The following is a 14,316-nucleotide window of genomic DNA, read 5'->3' on the forward strand; positions in this document are numbered from 1 at the left end:
TCTAAATAAAAAAATGCACAAAGCACAAAATTACATTTAGAACGCGTAATCATTTTTTGTGTCATAGTAAAACATCCTAAAATATCTAATAATCCAATGAAATTCTTAAATCCAACATCTAAATAAATAATAAAGCCAGTATCCCAAGTCAAAAGGGTGTCTGAGGTAAGTTCCTGACTTTGGCACAAAATGTTCCCAGCTATTCTGTGGCTCTCTGTATACCACAACATTGTCTCCTTAGAGGCGGTCCTTTTCTGGCTGATCTTTGCAGGACAGGGCACTGTTGGAGAAATGCAGTGCTCAGGGGTGGTGGGGGGAACCAATAAAAGCAGACTAACTTTGAAAGTGAACTACCAGGGTGGGTTTGGATTGCAGGTGAGACACTGGGGGCCTTACTTATGAGGCCTTGCAACAGTTTTGCACTTCTGTTGCGTCACTTTTTGTGACGCATCGGCTGCTTAAAACATGCCTCCTGGTCCGCCCTATGTACAAAGTGACGCATCTAAGCAGATGCGTCACTTTGTTCCCTGTGCTACATTATACGTGAGTCATGTATAATGTATGCAGGGTGGGTGTTCCCACGTAAGTAAACCTCGTAGAAGTGACACAGTGAAATCTATGAGTTTTCAATGTGTCACTTCTAGGGTGCAAATGTGTCAACAATATACGCCTTAAGGCGTAAGACTGATACAGGCCCTTTCACATGGGGCTTGCCCCATGTGAAAGGACACATTGCTGGAGTTGTGTCACTTTTGTGACACACTCAGCAATGCGTCACTTTTGCACCTGCATATTCGTCAGGAATACTGACGTATCTGTAACTCCTTTCGACATGATGCGTCCTACAGTAAATATGATGCATCTTTCATGTCACAAGCAGGGCTCTCCGAGAAGTGTCACATCGCTGCTATCACGCAGCAATGCATCACTTCTAATAAATTAGGCCCCCGGTCTTTTATTAAATAAGTCACGAGGGTTCATAAAATCTGAAACTGTTCAGTTACTAACTCTCAAAGCATCCTCATCTCTACTCGTAACACACATATATCCAAGCAATCGATAACGGAACCTGTTCAGTGTTTTTCAGGACCTCCTTGAGAGCAGTCACAGAGACATACTCAGGAAGAAGGCAGTGAGCAACACGTGAGGGCTCAGATGCCAGGTGTCAGGCGCAAAAATGTCCTTCAATTTCTGGCCTTGTTCTTAATAAGCGCTTGGAGGAAGATGAGAAGGAGGAGCAGGGGATGCAGCTGTAGGCATCAATGGTTTGAGGGCCTGTGTACTTAAGGAGGACCTGGGTGCAGGCCCAGATGTTGGTGCAACCTAACCTTTGGAGACCAGGGGATGATCCTGCAACTCTTGGCTTAACAGACTCTGCCAAGTTTATGCAATAAAATGTGTTTGTCTCTTGATGGGGGCAATTTATGTCCTCACCTCTGGTTCCTCCTACTCACTGGTATTGGAAAGCTGCTGTGCTGCCTTGCTGTTGATGATATTTATGGTTTCCCCAGACTCTACTGAGGTGTTCCTAAGCAGGTATCAAGATGGACTTACCTGTTAAATGCTTACATGCTTAGACCTCTAGAAATACCCTGTGGCCATTAAATGGAATGCAGCTAGAATGTTGGCACAGAAGAGGTCTGGCTGTAGGTGAATCAGGCTCCTGCTCCCAAGACTGCCATGAATGGAAGGTTAACCTTCGGTGAGAAGCAGTATCTGACAATGACGTTTTCCTTGGACATGCCAAGGATGTTCTTTCTCTCCTCCTCAAACCATTGTTCACAAAATGAGGGGCAAAGAAATTTACCAACACAGTGAAGGCCAAAAGTTGTTTCATGTGTGAGTTCATTTCTTATGTGATTAACCTGTTTGTGACTGATTAGTGTTCCTATGTCAGCACATGCAGATGGTTGTTGGAATCCACAGTGCAAACTCCCTGCCCCTAGCATTACCATGGTCTTCTAAGTGTAGCAAGTCTATATAGAAAAATTAAAATGAATAATACACTTGAAGAAAATTTAATGTAGCATTGTTTTCCAATAATTTTTCTATTTTCGCTATTGCTATTTTGTACTTTAATTTTTGTAAGTGAGTATATCGCAGTAAGTTTAAGTGGCCTGATTGTTGTGTATTTTCCTCTTTCCAGTAGGAACTGAGCATCTGTGGGGCAACATAAATGTTGGGATGGTGCCAGACTGATTCTGAGCGCCCCCACAGGATATGTTGTCCTAAAGGCCAGCTAGCTCACTGTGCCACCAAAGTACCCTAAACCTAGAGAGGTAGCAAATGGTTTTGACAACCAAAAAACATGACAACTCTGACTCCACCCAGGAATCGTGATTACAGATCTAGTACCCTTTCGCTCAGCCGCTCATGCTCTCTCGGAGGAATACACAAGGAGATGTGTTTTCAGGATTTATTTAACCATTTTGATTCTTATATAGAATATATGTGCTGCAATGATCAATAGACAGAAGCAGATCAAAGTGATTAGCAGTATAGGGACAGTCAGCAAAGTAAATAGTTCCACCATCTTATTAAAACAATGTATATATGAGAGCATATAAAAACTGTATATAGCTTACTCTTACTATGCGTTCCCTAACCTAGTTACCTGTTACTGGATGATCTAACCCCCATTACCTAAAGGGAAAATATGTAGGTCTCCATCTTGGTCATAGGTTGGTCATCCCTCCTCACAGAGTCATCAGCAAGCAGCTGGGCTGGGGTGTCAGCATGTAATGACCTCGCAATGACAACAAGTGTTCCCCTGCCCCAACCAAGAAATTCCTGCTTATTTATAAGCGGTGGAATCTGATACGGATCTGTGCCATTGAAAGAAAGGATCGAATGAGACCGAGACGGCTCCTTCCTTCAATAGAAATACGGCTGATATTGACATTACGGCCAGGACCAGATGGAAAAGTAAAATTCGATAAAAAACAAGCGGTGTTTGAAAATAACGTCCAGCATCCAAGATCCCCAGAGGCTGTGTGTGGAGTGGGACTCCAGCCCTGGGATCTTGTAAAACCTGAGCCTGCCTCTTCCAATATAAAGGTACCATTGATATAATCTAGGAGCCAGTAAAAGCTATTCCGACTTTCAAGAAGAGAGAATTGGCCAAATTACTGCAGATAAGTGACAAAGCCCTGTTGAGAATCCAGGAAGTATCTTACTTGGATTCGAAACGCGTCGGCAAAAACTTAAGGAGCAATTAATATCATTGGTTGGATGAACTAGCGGCTGCTAGCTCTAAAATATTGGTCACCATTTGGTGATTCTGTCTCCTTCCTTTTGACTTTGTCCATAATCAAGTTTTGAATATTGATTGTTTGAACATAAATGTATTAATATATATTGTTTGTATTGCACGTAGGATGTATGCATTGTATTTATTTTGTCTACTAAGTGATGTGATGTAGTTTGTATATGTGTTGTATATATGTGTGTAAATAGCTTTGAATGTGTATATGTTTCCTCTTTCATTCATAAATGAGATAAAAAGTTTATAAAAAGAATTGGGAAAATTGGAGGGATATAAATAAAAGTACCCGGACAAAATTGAAACTTATTTGTTTTGACCTTTAAATAATTGTTTTGAGATTCTGGTTGGTGTGGGCACTGCTGTTGTTTTTCAGATTGATAAGGTCCAGCCCACCCCAATGTTTTAGGACCTAACTCCTTAGCTTTAGAAAATATTTTTAACAAAAAGCATCCTTTTTCCCATGCCGACACCTTAGGCTGCCATTATTTGTGATCAATTGATAGGTGAGTCATCTTGTGGACAAATAACTAACAGTGAAATAAAAGAAATCCCGTAGGGTAAACTTTTTCTTAACCGCACTAGAAACCGGACGGAATAAGAATAGGAAATCTGCGATAGTAACTAAGGTAATTACTTGTGATTTATTTTGTTTCAACTTGAGAGAGATATGAATTTTCTTCATAAAGATGAAAAAAATGTTGTAATGACCCATCGAAACGCGTCGACGCCACATGAATATGCACAATCTACTAACTTAGCACTGTGAGAATATTAACAACAATGGAATGTATCTAACAGTGCAAGTACAACGGTGCAGCAGTAGATGTGTCAACTGTAAAAGACTGATTATAGCAGTCTGACTGTAGAACTCTCTTGACTGTGTGTTTTTAAAGAATTCACTGTTGTTGATTCACTACTTCAGTGTTGTTTTTATCATTGATTAGACTTTTAGGCCTATGTATTTTTATGAAATTTTTGTCATGTGTAATAAATAATTTTGCACAATTTTACTTTTTGTGGGAGTCCTTACGACATGTATGGCACAATCTACTGGTGTGTAAGGGTAGCAAATGGGTAGAGTGGAATGAGTGTGAGATCTGTTGATGTATGGTTTCTAGTGCGGGTAAGAAAAGGTTTACCTATGGGATTTCTTTTCTTTCACTGTTTAAGTGCCCTAGTCCCACGGGTTAAGTAAGGGGCCCCTCTTATCTTCTAACAAATAACAAACAACCACAGTTACACAATGTATGTACATACCTTGTGTAAGATATTCTAGTTGTAGTGATAGTGTTTTCACAAAGTAGAAATTATAAGCAAATGTAGTTTCAGGGAAACTAGTCTTGCACTGTCATGCTTGTAAATGTGTGTCAAAAGTCAGCATGTGAAAGGGAAGGCAACTTAGGAAACGTGTGCATGTTAAAATGGCAGCATTTCTTCCTGGGCCTAACAGCTAAGTGACACCCACTCCTTGAACATACATCGACTAACAAGCTACCCAATAATAAGAACGCTACGTCAATTAATACTGCAGCATATTATATAAAATCGTTTCGAAATCTATCTAAAAATCAATTAATAGCCAAAACACACTGAAAACCATCATTAAAAGTGTAAAAAGCTAATAAAAAACAAATGTAAATTCAATTTAGGATCTTAAAAACAGACCAAATTAAATGTTCCCACCAAACAGAATAGCCAAATGTTTATATGTTCCGAGTGGTAGACAAAACATTTCTGTTCCCAGCAACCGCATACGATGATCCCAGAGGCACACCTAGGAGCTGGTTTATCGATAAAATGTGTTGCCATCCATTCCCCACAGGAGCCACTGAGGGAGTGACCACAGCCAGTGGGAGTTCTGCACAACCAGAGCCACGATCCAGCTCAGCTCACCAGGAGCAGAGGTATCCCAAGAAGGCTCGTAAAATGTGGTTCGAAGTAATGGAATACGCAGTGCACAGCGATGCAGATGGGCCTTTAAGGGGTGCATCAGTATATTTATGTTCGTAGGCTTAACCAATTGTGTTCCTAGGCATAAGCCCAAGGCACGCTTAAAAGAGCACAGCAAACAGCCTAATAGGTGCTACATACAGTCCGGTCAAACAGGGCAAAAGTCCAAAAACCAATGCTCATTCAGTTCCTTAAGTGAAAGGTGTGCCAAAGCAATGTACCATGCATTCAAGGCACAACCGCACATGTGGTAGTGCCAGCTCCATTCATTCTTGAAATGGATTATTATCAATTGCGGAGCAGAAATATGAAAATCCCAGTCCTGACATTCAGGAGCAGGACCAGCGAAAGACCTCCAAAAATGCTTCAGAGCACAGAGTGTATGAAAGATGGAACGACACTGAAATCTGTCTGGAAGGTGCTAGCCAAACCAGAGCCTATACTTTTTGAAACATGTGTTATTCCCACTGCATCAGACATGTTAAACATGTGATACAACAGCTCTCCAAAATGTAGTGGAATGTTAGTACAGAGTAAGGATTGTATCTCTGAAGAGGACCTTGCAACTTGAAGATCAAACGTCTCCTTTGCAGATGTTAAGGCCACATATTTCTGAAATAATATGGCTTTCAGTTTTCTCAAGCCATCAAAGTTCACTTTTGAAAGATTTATTTAAGACCAACGCATTGCCTCCCTAACTGTGCAGGCAGGTAGAAACAGTCCTTCTGTTTAACAAGTGATTATGGAAGAAACTGTCACCAGGTAGACAACCTTCGATTCCATCCCGCAGCAACCTTGATCATTCAATATCATGTAGCTCCCATTTGCGAGCAATCTGGAAGCCTGGTGAATCACGGCTGCTGGGGAACCTTTCAAGTAGCAAGATAAGTTTGCTATGGAAACATTACATGCCTGTGAAGTGAAACTTCCTTGCACACTGTTTCCTCCTTTCACATATCCCAGTAGGTCTTGCATGAGATTAGGGTCATCGACTACACCTATAATATTATGTATTGCAGTGAGTATGTGAGCCCAATATCAGGACAGCTGTGGACAGCTCCACGCCATATGTAGGAATGAGGCCTGAGCGTACCCGCATCTTCAACTTCTATCATCCTCCCGTAGTCCCATGCAGTACAACTGGATGGGAGTCCTGTAAAACCTGTGTATATACTTAAAATGAATTAATCGGAGTTTATAATTTGGAGAGCGGGAGTAAGTTGATTACGTCAGTAAGCCCATTGTTCCTCCACAATTGAGGTATGGAGTTTTTCATTTCATGCCTGAAGCGCCTTCAATCTAACCGGGGGGGCTGCGATTTGCATTTGGTTATAGTTACGTGTTATTAGTCTGCGCGCTGACTCTGTCTTTAACACATTCTCCAGTGCGGGCAGTACCGGCGGGGGACTCTGGAATGTGTTGTGCAAGGACCTGCATGTAGCCCTGAGTTTATAATATAAAAAGAGTTCAGAGAATGGCACCGCACACTCCTCCACAGATATAGGAAGAGACCGGAAGTCCTCGCCTGGATAGAGGTCTGCAAATGTTTGAGTCCCATCTTTTGTGCTAACATTCTACTCGTGCCTTCCCCCATAGTAGGCAGCAAGGGATAATGTGCCAGTGGCATTGACGGAGCATAAAGAATTGAGAGATTGGCCCTTTTCTGTAGTTCGTCCCAGGGGCATCGCAGAGTCTGAACTGTGTCTATGTCATCACTGGCCACTTGTAGGTCTGGTAGAGCGCCACCTGCAGAGGAATCACCATTTTGGCTATTGCAATCCTCCCTGCCAGAGATAGTGCATTAGGGCAAGCACTACCTAGATTGCACGCAAGAAGCACAAGAATGAATGTATTGGAATGAACTTTTGAAAATTTGGAGTGCATACCACCCCCATTTGTACTAGAGACAGCGGTAGTCCATCCCATGAAAATATCTTCTCTTCCAACCATGAAATGGCCCGCCCGTAGTTCAAATACCATATTTCATGCATGTTCCTGCTTAGCCATACTCCAAGGTATTTCATCGGAAAATCTGCCCATTGAAGAGGAAACTTGGAAGAAAATTAATTCTGGGCAATGGCACCCCTTTTGCACCACACACTGTATTCTGGAAAAGATACATTAACAACATCCTTGCCATTTGGCAAGGACCGGAGAACACCCTGAGGTAGTTCATAGTCTGGCTAAATACCTGTGACAACAATTTGAGATTTACACACTCCATAGATAAAAAGACCATGATATTTTTAGACACAGTCATCACCGAAGAACAAGACAGATTGGAAACAAAGACCTATCACAAACCCACTGCAAAAAACAATCTACTAAGGTTTAAAAGTTTCCACCCCAGGGCATTCAAAGAGAATCTACCTTATGGACAGTACCTTCGGCTAAGGGGAAATTGTAGCAAGCTACAAGACTATCGACACCAGGCCACCGACCTCACCAAGAAACTCTCCAACCGTGGATATCCTGACCACATTTTGAGGAAATGCCAGAAATGTGCCAGGAACCAACCACAAGAGGCACTCCTAGAGGACCATATAAAAATCAAGCAGGAACCGCTGCTTACTTGTGTGACCACATATAACACACTGTCTAACCATTGACGAAATCCATCAATAAGCATCGGGGCATCCTAAAAACTGGACAACTGGATTGGGAAAACCACTTCTCTCTTACAAAAGAGCAAGGAGCATTAGAGATAAACTGGTGAACACCCATCCAAGACAGGAGGAAGGTGAGAAAACTACAACAGTACTCAGCTCATGGGGCCTCCCTAAAATAACTGGCCACTATCCATGTGGCAATTGTAGTGTCTGCCACTTGACTTCTGCAACCAAAATCCTGAATCTGGAAGAAGACAAAGTTTGGACACAAAGGGCCCACACTAACTGCAACAGCAACAACGTGGTGTATTTAAAAACCTTCCCATGCAGCCTACGATATGTGGGCATGCCAAGCAGAAAGGTGAAACAAAGAATCTGCGAGCACCGTAGTACGATTAGGTGTAAAAAAGCACCTACCAAACTGACCGAACACTTTCTCAAAAGCAACCACACTACCAACGACATGAGATGGACAGTAATAGAAGTGGTGAAACTGGGTCAAAAAACTACACAATGGCTATTTGAGAAGGAACAGCACTGGGTGTACCAATCAATCAATCAATACATTTGTAGAGTGAGCTACTCACCCATGAGGGTATCAAGGCACTAAAGAGATGGGGGGGCCACTACTGCTCGAATAACCAGGTCTTGAGGTGTCTCCTGAAGGTGAGATGGTCCTGGGTCAGTCGTAGGTGTGTGGGGAGGGAGTTCCATGTCTTGGCTGCCAGGTAGGAGAACGATCTACCTCCAGTGGTGGCTCTGCGAATCCGTGGGACGGTGGCGAGGGCGAGGCTGGTGGAGCGGAGCTGGCGGGTGGGGGTGTAGAACGAGAGGCGTTGTTGAGGTATTCGGGGCCCAAGTTGTAGAGTGCTTTGTGTGCATGGGTGAGCAGCCTGAACATGGTCCTCTTGCTGATGGGGAGCAAGTGCAGGTTTCTTAGGTGGGCGGATATGTGGCTGTGGTGAGGGATGTCGAGGATGAGTCGTGCGGAGGCGTTCTGTATGCGCTGAAGCCGTTTCTGAAGTTTGGCTGTGGTTCCTGCGTATAGGGCGTTCTCGTAGTCCAGTCGGCTGGTGACGAGGACATGGGTGACCGTCTTTCTGGTTTCAGTGGGGATCCACCGGAAGATCTTTCGGAGCATGTGCAGGGTGTTGAAGCATGAGGTTGAGACTGCGTTGACTTGCTTGGTCATCGTCAGGGAGGAGTCCAGGATGAATCTCAGGTTGCATGCGGGGTCTGTGGGTGTCGGTGCGGTGCCCGGCGTCGTGGGCTACCAGGAGTCGTCCCAGGCAGATGGGGATTGTCCTAGGATGAGGACCTCCTTCTTGTCCGAGTTGAGCTTCAGACGGCTGTGCTTCATCCATTCTGCGACATCTTTCATTCAGTGCTGGAAGTTGGCTTTGACGGTGGGAGGGTCTTTGGTGGGGAAGAGTATCAGTTGGGTGTCGTCGGCGTAGGAGATGATGTTGATGATGTGGTTGCGTGTGATGGTGGCGAGGGGGCTCATGTAGATATTGAAGAGGGTTGGGCTGAATGAGGAGCGCTGGGGTACGCCGCAGATGATCTTGGTGGCCTCGGAGCAGAAGGGAGGGAGGCAGACTCTCTGGGTTCTGTCGGAGAGGAACGATGTGATCCAGTCCAGGGCCATTCCTTGGATTCCAGTGTTGTAGAGGCGGGTTATTAGGGTGAGGTGGCAGACGGTATCAAAGGCTGCCAATAGGTCCAGGAGGATGAGAGCGGCTGTCTCTCCGTTGTCCATCAGGGTCCTGATGTCATCGGTGGCTGCGATGAGGGCGGTCTCGGTGCTGTGGTTGGCTCGGAATCCGGACTGGGATGGGTCGAGCGAGTTGTTGGCTTCGAGGAATGCAGTCAGCTGTTTATTGACGGTCTTCTCGATGACTTTAGCCGGGAAGGGGAGAAGAGAGATGGGGCAAAAGTTCTTGAGGTCTTTGGGGTCCGCTGTTGGTTTCTTCAGAAGGGCGTTGATTTCTGCGTGTTTCCAACTTCCAGGGAAGGTGGATGATGTGAAGGAGCGTTTTTTTTATTTTTATTTTTTTATTGACAACATAAAGACACCGTAACACATCAGTTCCAATGTGCATTTGTGCATAACAGTAGAACAGTGTTTGCATCAATATATAACCATAATTTCCATTTTCCTTTTTCCTCGTGGTATAATGCTCCAAACTCCCTCCCTCCCCTCGCCCCCTGCACTTACTTAGTCATATAAGACATCGAACGTGGCGTTGACCCACACACAATATTCATGTAATGACTGTCTGTCTTCTTAATCTCCTTCTTTAAACATAATCAAACAACATATAATGCAATCAGGGTCTGCTTCCTGTTCAAGGGGGATACCCATCCGGAATCAGAGTCTGTGCGTGTGTGACTCTCGGCACAGGCGGTACCACCATACCCTTGTCGTGCCCTCTTATACAAACCTGCACATGAATCTAAACATCTTGATCCCGCACCCCCTGTTCAAACTCTAGTAAGAGAGCGTTCCAGTCCAAGGAAATGGGTGTCTTTCTAAGGCCTCTGCGCTCTTCTCTGTGTAGTTCCTGTCCCTCCGCCTTGCCCCATCTCGCCACTTCCCCACTCCACGTCTCCACTTCCGGTGGCCTAGCTGATTTCCATCTCATGGCCACCGCTCGCTTTGCCAACAATAATACCAAATCCACAATTCTAGTAGCCACACTCCTCTTCTTCTCTTTGTGACCCAGTCCCAGCAGAAAATAGGAAGCGGATGTGTAAGGCCTACCCGGCGCTATTGTATTAAGGAGGCGGTGGACTGTTCCCCAATAGTTTCCCAGTTTAGGACAATCCCAGAACATGTGCAAAATGCCGGCATCTTCCCGATGGCATCTAGGGCAGGAGTCGGCTGCATCTGGGAACATGACCCTTATCCTGTGTGGTGTCAAGTATGCCCTATGTACCACCATTAGCTGAATGAATTTGAACCTAGGGTTGCGGGACACTTTCTTAGGCAGCTTCAGCACCCTTTTCCACTCCTTATCGCTAAGCTCTCTGCCCAGGTCGACCTCCCATCTCGATTTAAGGGGTTGTAGAGAAATAGCCCTGCCAGTGCGTATACTGTTGGTCAGCCACCTTGTCAGGTGACTACCCGTTCCCATAAGGTATTGCATAGTTATCAGTGCATTCATGTCAGGTTCCGTCCCATCCGGTGCCCAGTGTGTTCCTATGTAACGAGTCACTTGAGCGTGTTGTATAAGTAATGATTCCGGTGTGTGGTGTAACCGAGGGAAATCTGCGTTCGTTAAGAGCCTGCCGTCCGAGAAAAAGTCCCCAATTTGCACTACCCTCACATCGTGCCAGGACCGCAATCTCTGCTCCGTCAGCGTGCCCGTCCCTAGAGGGATGCCCAATAGCGGTATCGAGGGCGTGTATGCTGTCCGCCTGTCCGTGTACCTGACCGCTCTCCTCCAGTATGCGATAGCCAATTTAAGAAGGGGCGGTGCCGTGGATGGTATCTTAGCCCTAGGAAGCAGTAACCGGTGTATCTGACCTCAGCCTCTTTACGCCTCTGTCATACTTAGTTCCTGAAGATTGCGGCCCGCGAGCCAGTACGCCAGCCACTGAAGCTGACACGCACAGCTATAGGCAAACATGTCGGGCACTCCCAGGCCACCCCCATCCGTTGGGAGCTGCAGTTTGGCCATGCTTTTACGGCGTCTGCCTGTCCCCCATACCAGCTCTGTCAGTAGCGTGATCAGGGTCCTAAAAAAGGGCATAGGCACCAATATCGGTAAGTTCGTGAAGAAATAAAGTAGCCGAGGCAGCACCACCATCTTTGATATAGCCACTCTGCCTGCTACCGACAAAGGCAGGGTGTTCCAGAACTGCACCTGCCCTTTCAGATTGGTCATTACCTTACCCAGATTGCCATCAATCAGATCTTGTGACTGCCGGTATACCTGGATACCCAAATATTTAAAGGTCGTGGGCGCCACCTGGAAGTTGTACGGTGGGAATTGGATGTGCGACTCTGTCGCCGAACCATGGAAACCGAACCCGTACGATTTCGCCTCATTGATCATGAGGCCCGATAGCTCTCGAAATTCGGTAAAGATCCGCGGTAGCGGTTCCATCGGCCCACGCACATCCTTGAGGAACAGCAATATGTCGTCGGCATATGCCGAGATGACATGATGAGTGCGGAATCTAGTGATCCCAACCTCGGCCGCAACTGATCGTGCTTTCACCAGGAGGGGCACAAGAGCGATTATAAATAATAAGGGCGATAACGGGCACCCTTGCCTCGTGCCCTTCATTATTTCAATCTGTTCCGATATGCATCTGTTTGGCCGGACCCGCGCCATAGGCTTTCGGTAGAGTAGGGAGACCCAGGCTATGTAGGCCGGTGGGATCCCAAATCTGGTCGTGGCCGCAAACATATAGTCCCACCTAAGGGAGTCATAGGCCTGTCTAAGGTCCAGAGAGATGCAGCCCATCGCGTACCCGCCCTCGCCATCCGGAGCCATCAATTGACTAAGTCTCTGTAGGTTCAGAGCCGTGCTCCTGCCCGATACAAACCCGCATTGGTCAGGGTGAATCAAGTCCGGTACACAGCGGGAGAGCCGTATCGCCAGGATCTTGCTGAGGATTTTAGAATCTGTATTCAGAAGTGACAGAGGCCTGTAGTTTTCCAACTGTAAGGCATCCCTCCCAGGTTTCAGAAGTGATACAATTAGGGCCTGGAGAGTCGTGCTCGGTAATGCGTCGTTCTTCAGCGCCTCACCGTACAGTGCGTGTAAGCGGGGGGCCAAGAGATCAATGTATGTCAGGTAGAATTCCGACGGGAGACCGTCGGTCCCGGGCGCCTTGTTCCTCGGCAACACCCTAATGGCCTGCCTGATTTCCGCTAGTGTGATAGGCTTTGCAAGGTCCGCACTTTGTGCTTCGCTCAGTTGGGGAATACATTTGTCAGAGAAGAAGTCCTCGAAGGCCCGGTCCGAAAGCGGTGCGTGTGGACCATATAAAACAGAATAATAATGTTGGAACGCAACGTTGATCTCTCGCTGGTCCTGTATTAATTCCCCGGCCTCACCCCGGATTTCCATGGTAGGGGCATTCGTTGGGGTGTCTCTCGTCAGGCGTGCCAAAAGCACGCCTGCTCTATCTGCTTGCGTGTGTTGTCGCGCAGTGTATTCCCTATAATCTAGCACTCGCAATTCCTCCAAGAGTTCCGCATGTTGGATATGGGCCTCTTGGAGCTGCGTGAGAGCGCCATCCGTGCCAGCGGCTTCGTTTTCCAACGTTGCCAGACTGCCCTCCACTGCTCTTAGCTTATCCAGCACCAGATGTTTGATGCCCACCTTAGTGCCCATCACCACTCTGCGGATGGTAGCCTTGAAGGCGTCCCATTCGATCTGTCTGGAGCTGGCCGTGCCAGAGTTCTCATGGAAGTAGTTTGTGCTGGCGTCCAGCAGTGTGGATCTGAATACCGAGTCCTCCAATAGACTCGGGGGCAGGCGCCACGTCGGTATGGGGTGGACAATCTCCCCCACTGTAGAGACAGTTCCACCGGGTTGTGGTCTGATAGTGTCTTACCCATGTGCTGCACATTCACAATGTGTGCCGTAAGCGCCCTGGAACAGAAGATACGGTCTATTCTCGTGTGTAACTTATGTGTCGGCGAGTAGTACGTGTATTCTCTATTCATCTTATTAAGGATCCGCCAAGCATCGTCTAGTTCCCATCCATCCGCCCATTGTGTCAGCGGTCCTTCAAGGTTGCGATTCCGCCCTGCCAGTCTAAATCTTATCCGTTGGAACTGGGTTTCCCGCAGGGTTCTTCGTTACGTCCCACTCTATTCAACCTTTACGTGAGGCCGCTGGCAGCGGTCGTCAAGGAATGGGGCCTGACGATGGTCTCATACGCAGACAACGCGCAACTGGCGGTCTCGTTGAGTGGAGACCCTGACATGGAGGCTCCAAGGTTCCGTGACGGACCTCTGGCAGTGGCCAACTGGATGACGTCCAACTGTCTCCAGTTAAACGCTAAAAAGACCGAGTTCATGGTCGTCGGCAAGCAGGCGGAGTTATGGGGGGACAAGTGGTGGCCTCCTGAACTGGGTGTGACCCCTTCTCCAGTATCGGAGATAAAAAATCTTGGGGTTTGGCTGGATCCGACTCTCAGTTTCATTTGCCATACTAGGAAGGTGGCGGCTACTTGTTACGGTATCATCAGAGGTTTAAGACCTATTATGAAATTTTTCGATGCCCCCACTAGGCAGCTAGTGGTCCAAGCGTCAGTGCTGTCCCGGCTGGATTATGCTAGCTCGCTTTTGGTGGGGATTAATCAGTCAGAACTCACCCGGCTGCAGCGAGTTCAAAACGCTGCAGCCAGAGTGGTGATTGGTTTGCCAAGGTACTGTTCGGTCTCTAATGCGTTGCGCTCTCTCCACTGGCTTCCGGTGAACCAGAGGATTACATTCAAGGTGCTATGCCTTGCGTTTAAAATCCTCAA

The sequence above is a fragment of the Lissotriton helveticus genome, chromosome 2_1 (genome assembly GCF_964261635.1).
Source record: "Lissotriton helveticus chromosome 2_1, aLisHel1.1, whole genome shotgun sequence".
Classification (NCBI taxonomy): Eukaryota; Metazoa; Chordata; class Amphibia; order Caudata; family Salamandridae; genus Lissotriton; species Lissotriton helveticus.